Raw genomic sequence first — 24,348 nt, 5'->3', positions numbered from 1 at the left:
TTCTTTTCTCATATTCTTTCCTCTAGGATTCACTGGGATTTGATCCTGGAGACCTCTGATGGGGAGAGAGGTTCCCTGTCAATGGCACCACCTCAGTTCCTGATTCCTGCTCTGCTTCACCTTGACTCTCCCCTTGTCTTTCTTTTGATGTGGCATCATCTTGCTGCACGACTCACTAGCATGGGGCACTAACTCACTATGTGGGCACTCGCGCAGGCACTGGCTTGCTGCATGGGCATGCTTTCTTCTTCTTTTTCACCAGGAGGCCCCAGGGATCAAACCCAGGTCCTCCCATATGGTAGGCAGAAGCTCTATCACTTGAGCTACATCTGCTTCCCTATAATTGTTTTTGGTTAATGGTTTGTTTCTTCTTTGTAATACTATATGCTTTCCACATAGTCTTTAAATACATTCAAGAGTATGTATTTAAAAAGTATGTATTTCAAGTATGAAAAACCTATCTCTTCTTATTTTGAAGATTGTATTTTATAAACTCAAACTTAGGTAAATGTATCAATAATGAAATTGGAATAATTCCCTTTAGGGAAATAGTTTTACATATCTAAATTGGCTGTTGGACGGGCTGGTTTTGGAAAGGATGATTTAGGGTCAGGGTGAGGCAATGTTAGGTGCCTGGGTGGAGTACAAGGTATAGGCAGGATGCTACAAAAGGGGAAAGGAGAACACTCCCCTTAGGGTTATTGACCACTCCTCCCAGGCCACTCTGCGTGCCTATAGCTCTTATCCAGTTCCAGTTGACTTTACTATTTTCAAGAATCATTTTCCAAACCTTGTCCAATTTCTTCAAGCTTCCAAACTTTACTTAGTGTCTTCTTTCTAACAATAGTATGCTATGTATATACAGTGCTTTGTGGTTTTTAAAGTGACTTTTATTCCTGAATCCCCATTTATTTCTCCAGAATAAACTGCTGTTAGAAATCTTGATTTTTTTTTTCAATTCTAAAATGCAAGAGCCTAAAATTCTCAGGCCCTAAAGCCTGAGCTCCCTGCTAATGGATATGGGAAACGTGCATGGAAGCTTGTGTTCTTATAACGAGGAAAGGAGATAATAGTCTGGCTAGCCTGGGGGCTAGGAAGGGCTTGGGGAGGTATGTCACAGATTCCCTAGGACAGGGGTACTTAACAACCATTTTTTGTTCCACGGACCCTTTGTTAGGTGAAAACCATGGACCCCTTACTAAGTCCACACTATACTGTGTATTATTTAATAAGTATATCACATCTGTACCAACACATACCCACTACAATAATGACTTCTTTTATTTCGATTCAAGTGCAAGTTATTTCAATTCAAGGTAAGAACCCTTGCTCTAGGATCTGAGTTTTGGGGACTAGAATGGTGGAAAGATTAATAGAAGTAGACAAGTTTTGCAACTCTCAACTTGGTCTGGCTCCCAACGATATTTCTCAGAGACTGGGAGCTTCAGGAAGGCACCAATATTAGTTTGGGGCCCCACCTGCCTCCTGAATGATAGAGTAGCAGTATTCAAGTACAGTAGTCTAAGAAGATGTTTGTGGCCTCAATGTGTCCCAGCTCTGAGGGGGCATACAACTGAGAGGTCCTGAGTCCCAAAGAATTTATGGAAGAGGCTCAAAGTGAACAAACACATCTGAAAAGGCATATAGATGAGGCAAACCTTTGCACAGTTCTGAATGCTGACAAGAAGACAGGACTTGCTTGGGGTCCTGGCAATACAAATTTAGAGATGTGTGCCAGTGACCAACGAGTACAGTCATCTCTGTGAGAGCAGCAATAGTCCAATTCCAATGACCATGAGCTAGACAGGCCCTCCCTACCAATGTCTGGGTGTTCTATAGCCCTCAAGCCTCACACTTGGAATATTAATAGAGAGAAGGGAAGAGGAAGGGGAAAGGAAGAATCATGAATGAACTTAGCATTTTCCAGTGATTGAGTTTAGTCTCAGTTGGCTGAGTTTACCTTGAATTTGGCCTCATTAAAATCTTCATTACCAGAAGGATAAGAGAGACTGGAAGACTAAGTCAAATTCAGTCAAGTGTAATCTTTGTGTGCTTGAGTTTTATTCCTTGTGACGCTCATACCCACCTCACATCCTTTTGATGTAATGTAAACAAGATCACATCTGTTATACTGTACTGCAGCACTGTAAGAAGTTTATTTTCTTCTGGACTCTAAATTATGAAGTAGGGAGAATTAAGACTGGTAAGTCTGATCACAGTGAAACTTTTAATGCAATAGTTGAATACTTGAAGTGTTCCCAGTGCTTTATATTAACCCATTTAATCATCAAAAAACCATATGATGTATTATAATACATATTTTATAAATAATAGTAATAAATAATAATAAATACATATCTTATAAATAATAATAATAAAAACACAAGGCATAAAGAGAGAGAGAAACTTGTTCCAGGTCTCAAAGTTAGCAAGAGGCAGAGGTGGGATTTAGACCCTGCAGTCTGGCGCCAGTGTCTGAGCTCTCCACCATTGTCCTCCAGCCTGTAGTAACTGAAATAGAAACCCCCAGAGTAGGCAGTCACACTAATGAGACCTAAGACTATTTTAAATTCAATATGCTGTAATGTCCCCTTTATTATTTTTTATTGAAATTCACAGATAATATCACAAAGCCTCACATAAAATTTCACAAAAATCAATATAATATGCTAAATGTCAATGTCATACTTTGCTAAAAGCTGCTGGGAGCAATATACAAGAAATGGGTTGGCTTTTATAAAGAGAATTTGTTAGGTTAAAAGCTTACAGTTCTGAGGCTGTGAAAATGTCCAAATCAAGGCATCATCAGAGATCTCACCTCACTGAACTTCAGCTTCTGGTGATCCTGGACTCCTGCCACGTGGCAAGGTACAGTGGTGGCTCCGCTGGTCTCTGCCTTCTCCTCCAGGCTCACTTTCTCCCCGAGCTCAGCTGTGGGAGATCAGGCACATGTCAGGGTCAGCTTTTCTCTCCTCTCTCCTCTGGGCCTTGTTGCTTCAGCTTCAGGTTGCTCTGTCTGTAGGATTTTTCACTCCCAGTTACATTATTGCAACTTCTAGAGGTTTCTCTCTACCTCTGAGTCCTTCTTTCTGTTTGCCTGAGGCTTTTATTACTTAATTTATAAAGGACTCCAATAAGAGGATTAAGACCACCCTGAGCTATACCCTACTGGAGCAATCTAATCAAATGACCCCCAACTGATCTAATCTAACCAAAGGTTCACAGGAGGTTCTATTTAAGAACATACTTTTCTAGGGGTTGGATGAAAGACTCAAATCAACACAGTCAACAAAAGATATATAAAAGGAAAATAACTCATTGTAACATAATTATTTTAATAGAAATGCCTGGATACACCTACACCAGAAGCCATAATAAAGGAGTCACATGCTGGACCCTAACACAAAACCAGGTTTAGCACAGCAGATGCAAACACATATGGACACAGATGTGCCCTGCTGAGAGATCAGGCACCATGAGCAGCATAGCCATCAGTGGTGGAATTTTCTGAAATGTTGAAAATCATCTTAAAGACAAAAAAAAAACCAAAAAAACCCTTGGTTTACACAATAGTGCATTCCTAAAAATTTCACTGTATATTACCTCCATGATAAAATTTTTGTGTTTGGTATGAAATGCAGTCAGGTTTTGGACTCATTAATTTGTAGCAATCTTTATACCTACATTAATGTCCGCCAGGTGGGCACAGGAAAGGTCTTCAGAATAGCAGGACTATCCTGCACATTGCAGGATAGCTGGACCCTATTCTCTAAGTACTAGTAACTCCCTCCAATCAGTGTGACAACCAAAACTCCTCAAATTTCCAAACCATCTCCTAGTACTGGGGCCACCACCATTGTGAACTACAGACCTAAAGCCTGTAACCTCCAGATCTCAAACAGTGACACCAGATTGGAGTGCCCCAGTGAGAAGCTGATGTTCTCCTCTGGGTAAAAAAGTGACTTAAAATCTCTGACCCCTAGTCAGGTACACAGTGAGAAGCAGCAGGTATCCAGGAGACCGAGTTTGGATGAATCTCCATTCAGAGCCACAAAGAGAAAAGGTTCAAGTATTCTTATATCTCAGGAAAGAGTACTTTTGCCAGAGGGGAGAGACACGAAAGGTGAGAGGTGTTATATAAACACCAGGGAATTAGCAGAGCATCACCTTCTGCCAAAGAACTACCCCTGGTCTGCAAAGGAGGGGGAGAGGATTTAGAGCAGAATTGGGCTTCAGCTCACTAAACCCAGAAAAGTGCAGTAAATACATGAAGCCACTGACCACAAACAGGAGATACCCCAACAATATCCACTATTCAAATCCAGTTGGTCACTCTTCTATTGGGTAAGTTTTCTATGGACAAAACTCAGGCTTGATCTAGGGAGAAGAGACCATCTTGTGGAACTTTCATTCACAGATCCTACCAACGGTCCACCAGGAGAAGACAAAGACAGGATACAAAGAACTGGGTTACTAGCCCTCTTGAATTTTGCAAAATAATTGTAAACATTTAACAAACATCTGTAACTGAAGAAAATGGATTCACATTTTTAAAAATTCATTTTATTTTTGTATTTTTTAAAAATTGATTTTATTGAAACCTAAATAAAGTTTAAATCTATTCAAAGTGTACAATCAATAAAATAAAATTCATTTTATTTTGTATTTAAAAAATTGATTTTATTGAAACCAAAATAAAGTGTAAATCCATTCAAAGTGTACAAATTGATTTTATTGAAACCTAAATGAAGTGTAAATCAATTCAAAGTGTACAATCAATGGTAAATCCATTCAAAGTGTATAATCAATGGTGTAAACACATAGATGTACATTTATCACTTCAGTCCTTCTGAAAGCACTTCGTTTTTCTAATAATAATAATAATAAACAAACAAAACTCATCCCCTTGCAATCTCTCTATGCTTATCCTGCCATTCATAGTTGCTATTCTTTTTCCTTCTCTCTAGCATATTTTGATTTATATTTTGAAAAAACAGACATATATGCATTATCACCCATACTTATGTTATACATTGGTCATATAATTTTATACAGTCCCATTTTACAGGTATTAGCTTTCATTCTCAGAACATGCATAACTTGAGACTTTCCCTTTCAACCACAGTCATATCCATGTAATGTTTCTTCTAGTTACAAACACTATGATGTGCTTTCACCATTTCTATTGACTTCCAAAATTTACAAACAAACATTTTTACCAATTCTGCACAGATTAACCCTCAATTTCCACTCTCTACTCTCATTCAATTTTCGGATGACCTTTACTCTAATCATTAACTCCATGATTTGAAACCATGTATTTAGTTCATAATAGCACATTCATCCTTAATTTGTCCTTTTGTTCCTACCTTGTTTTACTCAACATAATGCCCTCCGGGTTCATCCATGTTGTCCTTTCTCTCACGACTTCATTTCTTCTTACCACAACATAATATTCCATCATGTGTATACACCACAATTTGTGTATCCATTCATCAGTTGATGAACAACTGGGTTGTTTCCAAATTTGGCAATCGTAGATAATGCCATTATGAACATTGGAATGCAGATATCTGTTCGTGTCTCTGCTCTCAGTTCTTCTGGGTATATACCTAGTAATGGTATTACTGGGTCATGTGGCAAGTCTATATCCAACTTCCTTAGGAACAGCCAAACAGTGGCTGTAACATTCCACATTCCCACCAACAGTAAATAAGCATTCCTATCTTTCCATATCCCCTCCAACTTTAGTTTTCTGACTTCTAATAGAAGCCAGTTTAAGAGGTGTGAAATGATATTTCATTGTAATTTTGATTTGTGTTTCCCTAATCTCTGGGGATGTTGCACATTTTTTTCATGGGTTTCACCTTATACAAAAATTAACTCAAAATGGATCAAGGACCTAAATATATAAACAACAACCATAAAACTCCTAGAGGAACATATAGGAAAATATATTCAAGATCTTGTGCTAGGTGATAGTTTCTTAAAACTTACACCCAAAGTACGAGCAACAAAAGAAAAAATAGATAAACGGTACCTCCTCAAAATTCAACACTTTTGCACCTCAAAGGATTTTGTAAAAAAGGTGAAGAGGCAGACAATTCAACGAGAGAATTATTTGGCAGTCACATATTTGAAAGGCTGTAATATTCATGTTATACAAAGAGATCATACAACTCAACAATAAAAAGACAAATTGATTAGAAAACATTCAAAAGACTTAAAAAGAAAATTTTGAGTGTATTTTTTAAACAAATCAATTTTATTAATACCTATTAATAAAGCATACAATTTATCCAAAGTGTACAATCAATGGTATTTGGTATAATCACAATTTTGTATTTATTACTTTAATCATTATTAGATCATTTTCAATAAACAAAAAACAGAGAAACAAGAAAATTCCTCACCTCTTAATCTCTGTATGCTTGCTCCACTGTCCATAGCTGGTACTTCTGGCTATTCATTCAAAGTGTATAATCAGTGGTTTTTAGTATAATCACAATGTAGCACTTTCATCATCTCAAATATTTTAGAACATTTTCATTCCTCCAAAAAGAAAGACTCTACACCCCTTAGCATTCCTTTCTCAGATCTGCATAACCACTAATTTCATTTCTTCTTTATAAATTGATTTATATTTACATTTCATATAAATGGGATCATACAATATTTAGTACTCTGTGTCTGGTCTCTTCACTTAGTATAATGTTTTTGGTTTTTGTCTGATATTCACATTTTGTAGTATTAACTTTCATTTGTTCAGCTGCAAAGAAAAATGGTCTTATATATGCAAAAAAGAATTACTATAAAATCACAGGAATAAAAGCAATGTGATATTGGTAAAAAGATAGACAAGTAGATCAATGGAACACAATAGAGAATCCAGAAATAAAATAAGTTTATATATATGTAAACTTACTTTAGACAGGGACACAAATGGAGTGCAGTGGAGAAAGAATAGCCTTCATTACAAATTGTGCTAAAACAATGGGATATCCACGTGCAAAAATTAATCCATAAGGAATCATTTATATAAAATTTAAAATTATAAAAGTTCTAGGAAAACTCTTTGTGACCTTGAATTAGATAAAGATTTATTAGATTGAACAATAAAATCACATTCCTCAGAAGACAAAATTGATAAATTGGACTTCATCAAAATATAAAAGATTAAGCTCTTCATAAAACATCACTGAGGGAATGAAAAGACCAACACATTTAGGGAGAAAATTTTTGCAAAGCACATATCTGATTAAGTATTTGTTTCCAGAACATATAAAGAACTCTCAACATATATCAAAACAATAACAAAACATTCATCGCAATAAAAATGAGCAAAATATTTGATCAAACACTTCACCAAATAGCATCTGCAGTGTTTATGTAAGCAGCATCTGTGCTTTATGGAATTTGCCGTGGGCTTGGGAGGGGATTGAGATTGTTTTGTTGACATAAAAATGAGACAGAGTAAATCATGACAGATGAGCCATGAAAAATGCTCAACATCATCAGTCATTAGAGAAATGCAAAATAAAACCAAAATGAGATACCACCATACAACTATTAGAATGTTTAGAATGACTGAAATTTAAAAAGACTGACTTACTAAGTACTGGAAAGAATGTGGAGGAATTAGAAATCTCATACATTCCTGATGGGAATGTAAAATGGTGAAACTGCTTTGAAAAATTATTATAAACGCCACTAGCTGCAGAAATGAAATCCATTTTGATCTTCTCCCTCCTCAACTGCTTCTTTGCAGCTCAAGAGGTCAAACTGTTCTCCACGTATGCGGTGGCCCACAACATGAAGGCCCAGAATGGCTAGCTTCTGTAGCAAAACCTGGAAAACTCTGAGTATGAACTCCTCATCCAACTTCTATGTCTCCCCAGAAAGAGGCCTCTTCCCCAATCCAGCAATCTTGCCCTTTCGCCCGAGGGTTCTATGGTAATTCAGAGTGGATCCTGTCTCCCCCCTGACTGCTCTGTTTATCACTGCCCCCTCTGCTCTGTAATTTCTGTCTGGTTCTCCCTCTCTCCACCAGGGATTATTTTATCTATAAGAAATTTTCTTCTGCTTCTCCCCAAAATAACCTTCTCACATTTAATTCCTAAATGAGTTAAATGAAAAGACTGAGATCCTCTATTTCAGGGGTCGATGATAATCCTTTGCGTAAACCCAATTCTAAGCAATATAAAGCGCTTAGTAGGTACACAACAATAACTTATTAAATAAATGCATTTGGAATGCTCAAGAACCAATCAATAAATCAATCACAGTCTGTTTCCAAATCAATTTCCCAGCTTCAACTCCTGCCAAATGTACACTCTTGCCATGTACATTCATTTTTACTCCATATCCCTATATATATGCAAGATGAGGTACAACATATGTTCTACGCTCATTTTCTAGCTTTCCTGTCCCAGTTTTAGAAAGATCTATTCCTTCAAAGACCCTTTGTTCTTTTAAGTGAAGAATGGTACATAGAAATCAAGATCTGGGTTCTCGATGGACTCTTTGCTAACAGAGGGTCTCTTGTCTTAAGTCCTTTCAGAGGACAGAACTAGGGAATGTGTGTGTGTGCGTGTGTGTATCTGTGCATGCAAATGCACATACATGTGTAGATAGATATAAAACCATGAGTTCATACCTATTACTCAAATTCCAATCCAATACAGCAGAGGTCATTCCAGCTAGCATCTTTGTGCCACTAGCATAAATCTTTGAAATCTAAAGTTCTCCCAGGCTATTCTAAGGCCAAGGAAAACTCAGAAGGTTGCATCCTACATACTTTTATCGATTTAATCCATATTGCCATTTCTGGTGTATGATACTAGCACCATACTTTTGGGGGAATTTATAAAGTACTTACCATAATCTGGAGCCCCATATTTCTTAGTCTTCAATTACTTTTGTTCAGGTATCTGCTCATCAATGTCTGAGAGACAAAGATGACACCAATTTCTACTTGGTCTTTTGTGAGTTCCTCTTTTTTTTTTTTTTTTTGAAGATTTATTTATTTATTTAATTTCCCCCCCTCCCCTGGTTGTCTGTTCTTGGTGTCTATTTGCTGCGTCTTGTTTCTTTGTCCGCTTCTGTTGTCGTCAGCGGCACGGGAAGTGTGGGCGGTGCCATTCCTGGGCAGGCTGCTCTTTCTTTTCACGCTGGGCGGCTCTCCTTACGGGGCGCACTCCTTGCGCTTGGGGCTCCCCCACGCGGGGGACACCCTTGCGTGGCACGGCACTCCTTGCGCGCATCAGCGCTGCGCATGGGCCAGCTCCACACGGGTCAAGGAGGCCAGGGGTTTGAACCGCGGACCTCCCATATGGTAGACGGACGCCCTAACCACTGGGCCAAAGACCGTTTCCCTGTGAGTTCCTCTTGTTGGCAAAATCTAAACTGAAATGCAAGATGTTGGTGGAGGTTGATGGATGGGACCCCTGTATGATATTATGCATGTTTGCATTGTAAGTTCACAATTTTTACTCTACACTTAATTGTTTATGTATATTCATATATAAATGATATAGAGATAATAACAACCAGATCGGTTAGGACAAAACTACTTTGTTTACTAGTAATATTTTGACAACGCTCTTTAATCATTAGTTTAAAAAGTTTAAAAACAATGCAAGTTATTGGTGGTAGGGTGAGATGTTATATATGTTTGTTTGATATTTTATATATGTTTGGTTTGTAAGTTCACAACTATTATACACTTATTGTTTATGTGTGTTTATTTATGAGTGATACACTTCAATAAATTTAAAAAAATAAACTGAAAAGAAGTAGACAAAGGAGTTTGGCAAATGTAGTCTCCAGGCACAACTGTGTTTCTTGTTCTGTCAATTTTAGACAGGGTATTTTACTCCTTACTATGAAAGGTGAGGATATTATTTCCACTACACTATTTTTCTCCTTCAGTCTCTCTCTTCTCTGAACACTTTTCTGCTTTATCATTATTTTGTTTTGTTCAGGATTTTAATATATGCACTAAGTTTTTTAAAACTATAATTGTATCTTTTATGTTTATAGATTTATGTGGAAAACTAATAAAAACAATAATTAACTGATGCAGTAGTCACTGTGGAACAGTAGCATTATTCAATCTGTTAGCATCACTAATTTTGTGGGAAAATATTTTAAGCATCCCATGTAAAACAATTTTTTACACTCCATCAATTGCTCATAATCTTGCTATGTTCTAGCATGCTTCATGTTTAGCTATCATTTTCGTGCATAGATTTCATTATTTTTTGCTTCTATATTTTAATTGTCTTTATTTTTTGTGACGTGGAAAACTCATGCCTTTGCCTTATCACCAGGTTTATCCATTTTTTAATCATAATGTTTGTTTAGTGCTAAATACTGGACTTAATGGTCTCTGGAATTCCTATGCACTTATTATTTTCACATTTCTTTTCATAATGTAGCAGATGCTGTTGCTACCTATGCAACATGTGCTCACATCTTTATCACTTCAATGCAGGCTCATGCAGCTTCTGTCAGTCTCTGAACTTCTTTTTCTGAGGACCTTCTGCTGCATGGTAGCTAACGTTGCTGCAGAATCACAACTACACAATTCTTACCTGTAAGGAATTGGAATTGGATACAGGTAGAAAGTGATGCATTGAACATAGGATATCTTTAGCTCTTGAAAGATATGGAGACAATAATAAAGAGTATTGTGCAGCTATTTCTTGTTGTAAAATGACAAGCTAGGGTTAGCAACTACCATTCTAGGACATGGTGTGAAAGTCTGAAAGCCTTTAGGTACAGTTTCCTGTACCTAAGTGTAGCTGTGCTGAAAATCTGAAAATAAGGTCCAGTACTTGATTACTAGAGTAGCTGAAGTTTAAAGAGGGTTGAATTCACAGATCAGAATATTCCTCTGCTAAAGTCAGGGTCCTAATAGGAAAGGAGTGGGGCTGTAGACATCCACATCTGGATGCATGTGCTTGAGGTTCATGAATCTCTTGAATCACAGGGCGTGCAGAAGTGCCTCATTATTTTAGTTTGCCAAAGGGCTGCTGATGCAAAGTATGAGAAATGTGTTGGCTTTTATAAAGGGTACTCATTTGGGGTAAAAGCTTACATTCCAAGGCCATAAAAGGCACTTTCTTACCAAAGTCCACTTCCAATGTTGAAGCAAAAGGATGGATGATCTCTGCTTGGTCCTTGCCTTCCTGTCCAGCATTCTCTCTCAGACTCAACTGTTCCTGATTTCAAGTGCAAGCTGGCATAGGGCTTGTCTCTTTCTGGGACTCCTTCATCAGTTGTTTTTTCTGCTCTCTTCCCAAGTCTAGCTGTGAGCTATCAGACATACAGCAGGGCTGGTCTCCTCTTGAGATGCTCTGTGGGCTCAGCCTCTGGGGGACTTAGTGCTTAAGGAATCTCTTCTCTCATAGTGCAGACTCAAAAATATGTCAGCTTCCTTTATTTCCCTCTATCTGTCTACGTGAGTCCCTTTATATCAGTCCCAAGAGGTTGGGGCCTCACTGGGTAGTCCAATAATAAGCCCTAAATCAATCTTATCAAATAATCTAATCAAAGCCCCTTCAGCTGAGTTTAATGCAATCAGAGGGTATCACACCCAGAGGAATAGATTAGTTTATAAACATAATCTCTCTCTTCTGGGGATTCATAAAATAAACTTAAACTGCCACACTCACTAACCCCTTACTAGACACTACGATCATTTCTTTGCTTGGAGAACTTTCAGAAGCTTTACCTGAGGTATCTACCTTGTAAGACATTACCTACCCTCTCTCATCTCTCCCTACGGCTTCTAGACCAAAAGCTTGGAAAGTACTGCCCTGCTACAGGAGGAAGCAATTATTTACCAAAGCACCTGCAGGCCTAGAGTATATATACCAGCAAGAATTGAGAGAATATGCTCAAGAAAGGATCTTTTTCATTTAGCTTTGTTTTCTATTTATTGATTTATAAAATATATAATAAAGTGAGGAAAGTGCACTCATCTTAATGGTACAGCTCCATGAACTTATGCATATTTGTACACCTGTGTAACTGCAACACAAGTCAAGAGTATAAACATTTCACAAGCTTATAAATCTTCCTCTCACTATTTCCCAGTTAATCCATTCTATATGGGTAATTTATATGCCTACTTGACTCATCAATTATCACTTATCTTGTTTGAAATTTATATAAATGAAATCAAGTACTATGTAGTCTGGCTTCAATCCTATAATATCTCTAAGAGCCATTTATGTTTTGTCCATAGTATTTTTGGTTGTATAACATGAAATTTTATGACTATATTAAAAATTATTTTTTCTCCAGTTGATGAATATTTAGGCTATTTACTGTATTTGGTTATATGTATAAAAGTCTCATGAACATTTTAGTAGTATTTTTCATACCTAAATATACTCATCACTCTTTGGTGTACACATAGGAATGTCTTTTTCGGGTCATGGAGATGATATATCGCTTTGATGTAGTAAATACTGCAAAAAGTTTCCTGTTGTGATGGAATGAATTCACCTTGTCACTGGCAATGGATATGAGTCCAATTATTCCACCTTCTCATCAATACTTGAATACTTTCAGTATTTTCAATTTTAGTATTTAGAATGATGTCTTTTACACAAAATTCAGAACAGGCTAAACCAATGCTTCCTCTGCCTCTAGCTTTGTTTGGTGTTCTGTAAGATCCTGATGCCTAGAGTTGGAGCAATAGGGACAAGCCTGAAGGTGAAATGCAGTAATAGAGGGTGGCATAGCATATGGGTGGAAAGAATCACAATAACAGATAATTTTATTGAGATACTGAGCCAACCGTGGAATGATTTATCTGCAGACCTCTTATTAAGTCAATGATAAATATTCTTATGGTATATGTTAATTTTAGTCACATTCTTGTTATTTGAAGATGAAAGCATGTCTTGTGAATATATCCTCTATTAATTTAGGTGTCTTTACAGTTATTTCATTCAATTTTGTTGTTTTGTTCATATGGGTTCTAAGTACTTACTATAATTTTAATCCTGAGAATTTTATTGATCTTGTTATAGTGAATGGATTCTTTTCTATATGATGCATATTTATTGTTTGCGCAACAGTAGTTGTTGATACGTAGAAGCTACTGAATGTATGACTATATTCACATTTTCACATCATTAAATTCTCTTGGAATACTACTAAGTTATAATTTCTAATATAAAATCATAGGTTTCTTGATGTAGATAATATTTCAGTTATAAATATTATAGTTTCCCCCTACTAAATTTAAATCTCATATTTTATCATAGCATTTTGCCTTGAGGAGAATTTTACAATTCTGTTAACTACTATGGGTAACAGCAATGTTCTTTTCATGTTATTTATTATAACTGTACTTTCTGCTCCCCGCGCTGAAACGGCTGCTCCTCTTCACCGCGGCGACAGGGGTTTCCCCTTCGCCGCCGCCGCGCAGTTGCCGACCAACCTCCGCCGCGCCCGCGGCCCGCGGCCACGATGCAGTTTATGTTGCTTTTTAGTCGTCAGGGAAAGCTTCGACTGCAGAAATGGTATGTCCCACTGTCAGACAAAGAGAAGAAAAAGATTACCAGGGAACTTGTTCAGACTGTTTTAGCACGTAAACCTAAAATGTGCAGGTTTCTTGAGTGGCAAGATCTGAAGATTGTTTACAAAAGATATGCTAGTCTGTATTTTTGCTGTTCTATTGAGGATCAGGACAATGAATTAATTACCCTGGAAATAATTCATCGTTACGTGGAATTGCTTGACAAGTATTTTGGCAGTGTGTGTGAACTTGATATCGTCTTTAATTTTGAGAAAGCTTATTTTATTTTGGATGAGTTTCTTTTGGGAGGGGAAGTTCAGGAAACATCCAAGAAAAATGTCCTCAAGGCAATTGAGCAGGCAGATCTCCTGCAGGAGGAAGCTGAAACCCCACGTAGTGTTCTTGAAGAAACTGGACTGACATAACTCTCCTCCCTTGTTGATGACTTCTTGTGGCATTTCACACACTGTAGCTGTTCACTGCCTTCATGTCCATGTTAACTAATGGTGTACGATGTTTATCAGTATTACTGTGTGCTAAGCTGCTTCATTCAGACCTAAACAAAAATACTAGTTTTTTTTTTTAAGGGAACTTTGGTTATTCAAGTGAGAAATTGCGGGTCTTAAATATGAATTAGAATGCTGCAGGAAAGAAAGATACCTTTTCTGGATAGATGAAAGTTTGAATGTTCGTTTCTCTTCATCTAATGTGTATGCATGCAAGTGACACAGTCAGGCAATGTGCATTTATTACATCACTATATTTGACAGAGGAAACTTAAATTATAATGTGAAGCCTGGTTTTATGAAACCAAAGATCAGTGCAATATTTCAGTATAAATAAAAATAAAGGGAATTGACATGTTAAATAATGAATGAAAATTTAACTCTTATGTTGAGACTTTCTAAAACAGATTTATACCAAAGATGCCTGTTGGAAGCTATATACCTTAAAACAAAAAGGGAATAGAGATTTAAAATGACTTAATTAGAATGATGCGGTTTTACACAAAAAATTGTTTCTTAGGCATTCTGAACCTGTGACAAGGAACATAGGATCGGCTCTTTCATAATGAGCACTTTTTTTTTAAGGCCAAGGTATGTTTGACTGCTGAGATGAATCCTTGTGGTTGTAGTCATTTAGTCACTTAGTTGCATTGTCTTTTTTTTTTTGTCTTTATTTTTTTAATATTACATTCAAAAAATATGAGGTCCCCATATACCCCCCAACCCCCTCACCCCAATCCTCCCCCCATAGCGGCAATCTCCTCCATCATCGTGAGACATTCATTGCATTTGGTGAGTACGTCTCTGGGTACCGCTGCACCTCATGGTCGGTGGTCCACATCATAGCCCACACTCTCCCACAGTCCACCCAGTAGGCCATGGGAGGACATAACAATGTCCGGTGACTGTTCCTGCAGCACCACCCAGGACAACTCCGGGTCCTAAGGGGGCCTCCACATCTCATTTCTTCCTCCCATTCCCTACCCCCAGTAGCCACCATGGCCACTTTCTCCACACCAATGCCACATTTTCTTCGATTACTAATCACAATAGTTCATGAATAGAATATCAGTAAGTCCACTCTAATCCATACTCTATTCCTCCATCCTGTGGACCTTGGAATGGTTGTGTCCACTCCACATCTATATCAAGAGGGGGCTTAGATAGTTGCATTGTCTTGATGCCCCATATAAAGTGGAAATGTTGATTTATCAGGACTTCTTCCTAACAGTATCTTAACAGAAAATGCGTGGGTCTTTTCACAAAGCATTGCATAAATCATTGTTTAAAGCACCAGTTTTCCTTCTAGGGTGCTTGTGAAAGCCAAATTTATTTTTGCTTCCCTGTTATTTAGAAGGGAAGCAAACTTTATGGTGTCTTCCTTCCCTTCTTTGGTACTGCCTGGCTATCAGAAATCCTAGAGAAATTAAAAGACGCCTTTCATAGAAAAATGAGAGTTGAATGAGGTAAAATGGCATTTAGTGGGCACTATATTTTTAGAAGCTATATGTATAATTGTTTCAGTATCACTTTTATACATACTCATACGTATTTAGACATGTCTTCACGGTTTACTCTTTCACTTGTATATGCTGGGCTGGATTAAGCTTTGTTGTAATCGCAACCAATATTTAGGCTACATGATCATTGTCTTAGCACATCACCAGTTAGTAATAAATGTTTAATGTACACCACCACAGTATTTTTATGTATCTCTTTCCAAAAGTTTGTCAAACTATGGAGAGCTAGCTGCTTAAGGAAGAATTTTTTTAATTTTTTTTTTTCAGTAAAATGTTGAAAATTCACCTACATTTGAATGTGGTGGTTGTTATAAGCACACACAAGATAAATGGCGGAAGATATAAGGAGTCTTCATGTACTTCAAGTTCATTAAAAAATGGGATTCCATGCTACCAAGAGCTTATCTACACATTTATTTTGTCAATAAATGCCGCTTTTAAAACCTTAAAAAAATAAAAAAAAAATAACTGTACTTTCTCCAATCGGACATTTTATCATGAAGCATAGATTGTACTGTTTAAAGTAAAATATTTTTTATTAATAAAGAAAGAATCATATGAATCTTTGTTAGTTAAATATTTCAGGTAGAATGGTTATAGAATTTTATTTTATGCCTTTTGAGATTCTATCAGGTGAACATATGATTATTTGACCTATTGATTTGAGGAATCAGGTCAGTAGTAACCAGTTCTTGGTCATGAAATATTCTTTCAGCATACATTTAGAACCAATGGATTAATACATTATTTATAATTGTGGCCTAAATATTCATTAAAGACAGATGATATTTTAGATTTTGAATGAGAGTTACTTTAGCTTTTTGATTGCATTGACAGTTTTCCAACTTTATACTTTGGAAAAATGCATATAACATTGAAGTTTGGAAAGATTCATCTGAAACTAGCAGAGCCTGTGGTCCTTTTCAAACTACTTGTTTGAAAATTTTCTTGTTTGTTTTACATGAAGCAGCTCATTTTTCTTTTTTTGAGTTATATAATCCTTGAAAATTCAACCTAATACTGTTTTAAATTTATTAGAATGAATCCTAGCATTTCTTGTAATTTTTCTTCTTTGTATCAGTCGTGTGCTAGTGACTTTTTCCTTTATTTCTTGAACATTTTCTACAGATTTATGTCAAACTTTGGGGATTTTTAAAATAACTGTAACCCAGATTTTTTTCTTCATTTTGCTTTTTGTAATTTCACTAATTTGTGCTTTTATTCAATTTTTTTATCTTCATTTTCTGACATTAGTTTTTATCATTTTTCTAAATTATAGATTTGAGCTCAGGCAATTTTTATTTTTTTTTGTTTATTAGAGAATGCATTTTAGGATAAAATTTTTCTGCTGTCTTCCACAATGGCATTATTATGTCATTTTAGCATGTAGTTTTCTCATTTGCATAATATTCCACAGGTAGTCCAGCTTTTTTTTGTTAACAAAGCATTTTTATCTTTTTAGTAAAGTTTTCTTTAAAAAATTACATGCAGGACATGGATGTAGCTGAAGTGATTGAGCTCTTGTCTACCACATGAGAAGTCCCCAGATTCGGTTCCTGGTGCTTCCTGGAGAAGACTAGCAAGGCAGTGAGATGGTGTGATGGGCAGGAATGGTGAGCTGATGCAACATCTCTTTCCCATGTGGGGGGTTCCCAATTCAGTACATGGTGCCTGTAAAAGAAGACAAGCAGATACAGAAATCACACAGAAAATGGAAACATAGAGCAGACAGGAAGCACAGTCAACGAGGGGATAGTTATTCCTTTCCAGAGCCCTTCACAATTAGATTCTGGATTTGATGACATCATCATCTTCTCATCTTATTTTTCCCCTAACTCTTTTGTTGTCTTATTGATCTACTTTGTAGAAGAGCAGGTGTGGTCAAAAGAGAAGATGAAAAAAAAAAAATCTCTACAATTTTACTGAGTAACTGTGCCTTTTACACTACCTAAAATATCAGATACTTCCCCAATGTCCTTTTCACAGCTGTCTTAACCTCCTTGTTCTTTAGGCTGTAGATGAGTGGATTCAGAAAGGGTGTGACCACACTATACTGCAAGGATAGGAGCAAATCCAAGGAAGAACCAGAGCGGAACAAGAGATAGCAAAGGAAACCTGAGCCAAAGAACATGATCATTGTGATGAGGTGGGAGGAGCAGGTGGAGAAGGGCTTGCTTCTGCCTGTGGCAGAGCTGATGCTAAGGATTGTGGCGATAATACGAGCATAGGAGAAGAATATGGGGAGGAAGTTTCTGAGTCCATGCAGTAACCTGCAGATGAGCAGGATATTGCTACTGAAAGATTTATCAGAGCAAGGGAAAAAGAGCAGGCAGCTCGAAGGTATAGTGGTGTATAGTTTGGTTCTCACAGAAGTCCAGATTAATAGCCAACAACACAATAAAGAGTGCATTGAGAGAGGGCAGGCCCCACGAGACCAACACCAGCCTCAGACAGAGCTGGTTGCTCATCTCCTGGCCATAGAGCAATGGGTGGCAGATGGCAGCATAGCGGTCATAAGCCATAACCGAGAGGAGACAAGCTTCTGTCCCTGAACTGAAAAAGGCAAAGAACACCTGAGCAAAGCAGCCATCTACTGAAATTGATTTCTCTCAGACAGGAGGTCCAGCACCTTGGGCAGCATAACGGAAGAGAAGCAGAGGTCCAGGAATCATAGATTACTCAAGAAGAAGTACATGGGGTTGTGGAGGTGAGAATCAGTCCTCATCACCAACGGCACAATCAGGTTCCCCATCAAGGTCAGGAGGTAAATCACCAGGAAGAGCACAAAGAGCAGGGTCTCGATGTAGGGGTCAGCAGACAGCCCAAGGAGCATGAACCCCGTGATGGTGCTGTGGTTCCTCAAGGTCATTTATAGAAGATATTTTCTTAGACTAAAATAGGAAGAGGAATGAGTTCTCCTTGATTGTTTCTATGTCCTTCAGGGCATCGGCACTTCTCACACATCCCTCCTTGCTCTGCCTGGACTCCTTGCTCAGCCATCTCAAAGACACCCTCACTACATCTCAATAAGCTTTGTTTATCCTTTTTTGCTAATTGCCAATCTTAGGTCAGTCTTCAGGTACTTCAGAGGATCCTATTCCTGTTCCACAGGGATTTACTGGATGAAGAATATTGCTGGCTCACTTTCACATTCATGCTGTTTACATTCACTGCACTCTCCTACGGTTGTGAAATGTTTTACTCATTATGCTTGGAAAACATTTTGGCATATATCTGCATGAGTTCCAAACTTTTTTCCTCCCTTCAATCCCCAATAATTATTTGCCCATTCAAAATAATCCTTGCCTTCTCATTTCCTAAACAGCATGTTAAATTTTAATAGGATATTTTTGTACATACTTTCTAAATACTAATTCGTATTTATAATAATTCCATGAATTATGTCACCCCTTTTATCTATTTGAAATCTTAAATTAGTGAGATTTTGTAATTTCATATTGACAATAAGTAGAAGAATCAGAAAATAAGTTTGATTCTTTTTTTCTAATTCTCAGCCCAGTGTTTGGGCTTGGTCCACATTTTAAAGACCACTTTTCAATTCTGGCACACAGAATTCTTTCTTATCTGTCCTTAATCTATTTTTTGTACTTGACTGCCGTATTTGTTTCTGTGTCTTAGGTCACGGTTTTCTCCACTTCAAATTTCCTCCTCCTTTTTCCACTGTTCTAATCTATCACAGGCTTTCCAGCCTCATCTCAAGTCCTATTATTTCTTTGTAAAGAGGAGTTTAAATCTGATCTCAATATGAAATCCATCAGCCCCGCTTGAGTCCATATTATACCCATGTGTAGGTTACCTGTGAGCCTGGATAAACAGGGCAGTGTTCACCTCTGTGTGCCCACAGGACTTTAGCTGAAATCCAGTGATTGTGAAGAATAATCAACTGGAAAAGTTACTTTTGATGATACTACATGGGAAAAAATCATAGACAAAATTAAAACCAAACATTTACTTGAAATGTCTACAAGCAAATAAAATGGTAAATTGGTCTCATTCTCTTCATGGGTTTAGATATTTTCAAATATTTCAAAAGCCTTGAATGTTTTCAAGCTATCTTCCTGATATTTGCTTCTATTCTTGCATTTTCACACAAGAAGGACCAGACCACAGTGTCCAGAGAAGTTTTGAGGTCTAGTGTTAGCAGGTGCAGTGTAGCTTCTCTGGATAACCTTCTTTCCTCTCTCACATTTACATTCTCTGTGGATGAAGGCAGCAGCTTTTTGTATCATGCAATCTTGAGTATATCAGAAAGAAAGGAGCTCATCCTCCCTCAAGCTTGCTAAAGAGCACCTCAAACTGATGCAAGAGTAAAAACAGCCAATTGAACTGTCAATCAACTATGAGGAAAATAATGCTAAACCTTCATTTCACTATTTAGAACTGAAATCATTGGCTTCATTTCATAGTGACATGTGAGTCTCTGATGTGAGATTTACACATGGGTGAGAACAGAAAAAGAATAAAGTGAAAGAAGCAGTAGCTGATTATGATGAAGAGTAAAAGATGTGAAAAGATTTCAGACATGTCTAAGAGAGCTTTGTTTCTACTGGTTGCTCCAAGTTATGTCTAGAATGAAGAAACATGTGAAGGATGTGTGTGGAAGGAAACCTGCACAATATGGCTTCAGAGATCCTGGGAGGTAGAAGGCTACTTTAAGACCCTAGATGCATGGGGAGGGATTCTTATCTGGGGAGAAGGCTGTCAACACGGGAAGCAGGAGCAGAGGCCAACTGTAAAATCACCCATGGGAAATTATTCTCAAGTGTCTCTGGCAGGCACCTTTACACTATCTATCTGTCTCAGTGCTAACTGTATCTAAGGGTGATTTACATAAGTGAAATTTTTTCCTATAGTTCCCTTAAGTGGAGTCTGGGTAAGCCGGGGGGAAAGTAGCTCCAACAGTCCTCTCTAATATCCTCAATTTATTTCAGGTCTCAACTTCCTGCAGTCTTTAAGATCTGAAGCATGAGAGGTTTTATACCCAGGCTCTTTGACGTCCCTGTCCCCAAGTCTTATGCAGAGAGGGAAATAAACCTTTCAGAAAAGCTGTCCCAGGAAACTGGGACAAATGCACTATTTGAAGTAAGAGATCCATCAGGGTCCCATCTAGGGAAGTACATCGTCTCTATTTCTATCTCCAGCTCTGAAAAGAGGAAAGGTGTAGGAAGCCCTGGCATGAATGTGATTGTTGAAGTAGAAAGGTGTTGTGTATGGGAGAGAATAGACAGCAGAATTAAAACATATATAGAGACATTTTAAGAAGAAAAATATAAGAGAATCTAAGAAGCTTTTACCATGTTCTGGGTCTTTCTTGGCAGTTACAGCTCTCCAGTGTTCTGGCTTTCTCATCATGGGTAGACACATCATAGGTAAATTCTCCCCGTAAGAGAATTTGTGTCACAGGTGTCTAACTCTCATCATAATACATAGATTTTTCTCCTTGCTGTCAATGAGGGCTAGGCATTAGAATAGTTTAAGATCACTTGAAATGCCTCATAATCAGGTTATCTCCTCAATACTTTTATCTACAGTGGCAGCTATACTGACAGGTCACTATAGGGAAAGACAAGGACAATTTCTCTAAAGAACTTCATATCATGAGCAACTGGCATGCATTTCATCAAATCTTTGTTCAGTACTCTCAGGTCTGGTAACCTGGCAACTCTTCATTTATTTCCTCTATGATTCTGAATACTGTGCAAGAGCGTCAATTAAAGAAAGAACCCTCTAATGGGACCAGTTGGAGGCCATCTGTACTTAGGCAGCCATGGGTTGGCTCTGGCATCCAGGAGAAGTTGGTCCAATGCCCCATATTCCCTAAAGCCTCAACCTGAAGCCAAGCTCTGGACTCACTAATTGCACAGTTGTCAATTAACTTGAAAGGTAAACAGCATGAGGCACAGGGGAGTATTTGAAATGTCTTAATTAAAGCACTTATTGGAAACTTAGAAAAGAAGACTTGCTGTGCAGTGGGGCCCTAAAAAAGAAGGATGAAAAGTGGATTAAAAAAATTATTCTGAGAGACAGATAAAGCAGATACAACCCCCAGATATTGGTTCCTTTGAGGGCTAAAGAGACCCATGGGAGTTATGGTCATGGCCGATGGGGTTAACTACCAGGGCAGATGGCCCCTCTTTGGAAATGGTGTTTATATGTGATGAATCTGGACTCAGATGGGATCTCTCTTCATAAGACTTTCATGCTAATGTGCTGGAGGTGCAGTTAGTGTTGGGGTTTAAGATATATTTAGGGGATTTGAATCTCTGGACTGACAATGTGATAGCCAGGTCCTGAGCCTCAACAGACTCCAGCACCTACAATCTGATTTATTGTACTTACCACACTCAGCTAAGATGGAGTTGAAGAAGGACAACCACCACACCATGGAGCCTAGAGTGATTACAACTGAAAGTGGGAGGATTGCATCCAGCATCCATGTGGAATCTGAGCCTCCTCTTGACATAGAGGTGCAATGGACACAACCAATCCAGTATCCACATAGAAGAGGTGGCATTGGATTGGGAAAAGTGGACATGGTGGCTGATGGGTATGGGGAAAGGCAGGAAGAGATGAGAGGTGGAGGCATCTTTGGGACATGGAGCTGCCCTGGATGGTGCTTCAGGGGCATTCATCGGACATTGTAAATCCTCACTGGGCCCACTGGATGGAATGGAGGAGAGTATGGGCCATGATGTGGACCATTGACCATGAGGTGCAGAGGTGCCCAAAGATGTACTTACCAAATGCAATGGATGTGTCATGATGATGGGAACGAGTGTTGCTGGGGGGGGGGGGGGGGGAGAGGTGGGGTGGGGGAGTGGGGTTGAATGGGACAAAATAAAAATAAATAAATAAATAAATAATTATTCTGCTAGAAAGTGGCATTTTCCTTATGGTCCTATGGGGGTGAGAAAGTCATTTGTAAATTCGCAAGGGAGCTAATCTGTAGCACATTATTGTACTCTAGGTTATTTTCCTTTTTCTTTTATTCAGAACATAATTGTCCAACTTATGGATAAAATGGGACCAGATGGTTTTACTATGAGGAAATTATAGGACTTTGTTTTCTATATTCTAAGCATAAAAGAACTAATAAAATTTCTGATCTAAAATCAAGAGTTTTTATTCATTATTTGATATAGGGAAGTGTCATAAACATTTTCATAGAGTTTTCTCATACTTAAACACAGAATACTTGTATCCCTTAATTATGCAGAAGCCAGTACAATTCTACAAATGTTCATTTATTCAACATATCTGCAGGGAGAATTGTGTGCCAGGCACTGAAAAATTTATGAAAGCTTCAAGCCTAAATGAAATGCCTTCTTTCCCATCTTCATCAGTCCTCTCGGTACAAATAATCCTTATGTTTGTGGCATCATCCTTTGAGAGAAGTTAAATTCAATCTTAACAGGTTGCTTAATATCTGATTGCATGTTAGCAAATAAATATCTTAATTCTAGGAAGGAAAGTTTATACCTCGTAATAAAATGCCTCAGTTAGAATGATGAAAGGAGGGATTATCAAGCTTCAAGTCTGAAAGAAATAAAGTAAAAGTAAGAACGTGAGAAAGTGGAATGACAGAAGACAATAACCAGTGAGAAACTTAGTGGTTACCATAGGTTCTAAGAGAGGGTGTATTAGTCAGCTAAAGAGGTGCTGATACAAAATACCAGAAACTGGTTGGTTTTTATAAAGGGTATTTATTTGAGGTAGGAGCTTACAGATACTAGACCATAAAGCATAATTTACTTCCCTCTCCAAAGTCTATTTGGAGCAAGATGGACGACGTCTGCGAGGGTTCAGGCTTCCTGGGTTCCTACTTTTCTGGGACTTGCTTTTCTCTGGGTTCAAGTTTCCTTCTTTCCTGGTGCTGACTTTTCTTTCCTTTGGGTGCTGACTTCCCAGGTCTTCAGCATCAAACTCTAACATCAGAAATTCGCAACTCTGTTCTTCACCATGCCTTTTATCTGTGAGTCCACACCCACCAAGGGGTGGGGATGCAAGGCCCTAAACATAACTCAATCATGCTCAGGTACAGATCAGATTACAAGCATAACCAATATTTCTTTTTGGAATTCATCAATTATATTAAACTGTTACAGAGGGGGAGGGAAGAATAAAAGAAATGGATCATGGGGCACTTTCAGGGCATTGGAATTGTTCTGCATGATCTCGCAATGATGGCTATAGGCCATTTTAAATTTTGTCAAAGCCTATAGAAATGTACAGATACTGAAACATAGCTACCAAACATGGTTTCATTTTGGTTTACATTATCATTTATATTTTAGACTGCACAATTTTTTAAATTTTTAGTTACATTACAGTTTGCATTTTGGTTTACTTTTTAGCCTATAGACTTTTATACATTATTGGTGAAAATATCCTATATCCATATCCATCATTGCACGATCTTCTGGAACACTTCCGTTGCCCCCCAGTTACGCTGCTTCCATCAGTTCTATTCCTCTCTCCCCCTTCCCTCAGTGCCCACAGTTGACAACCAAGCTTCACCTCTTGAAGGGCCAGATTCACAGATACTTGCAACAATGCTGAGGGCTAGACACAGTAGACTGTCCTCCCCTTTGGGAGCTGCCAATTCTCTCGATAGACACAATTCCCTATGTTTGAGGACATCAGGCCTCCCCAGGATGGGGTATACCTTCCCACTCATTTTATCAGTCTCAACACAATGATATAACACACTATGAAAGATGAGCAGTCACACACTTCCTACTAGCCTGCCCCTGTGCCAGATGCC

General features: G+C 38.0%; 1 pseudogene; it reads left to right on the top strand.

Moving 5' to 3' along the window:
- The first annotated feature begins 13,402 nt into the window (after positions 1 to 13,402).
- Positions 13,403 to 14,130, top strand: LOC131280728 (AP-1 complex subunit sigma-2 pseudogene; annotated as a pseudogene).
- Positions 14,131 to 24,348: the final 10,218 nt, after the last annotated feature.

This window comes from Dasypus novemcinctus, chromosome 12 (genome assembly GCF_030445035.2).
Source record: "Dasypus novemcinctus isolate mDasNov1 chromosome 12, mDasNov1.1.hap2, whole genome shotgun sequence".
In the NCBI taxonomy this organism is placed as follows: Eukaryota; Metazoa; Chordata; class Mammalia; order Cingulata; family Dasypodidae; genus Dasypus; species Dasypus novemcinctus.
Note: the sequence above shows the minus strand (reverse complement) of the source record. Positions and strands in the feature narration are given on the sequence as shown.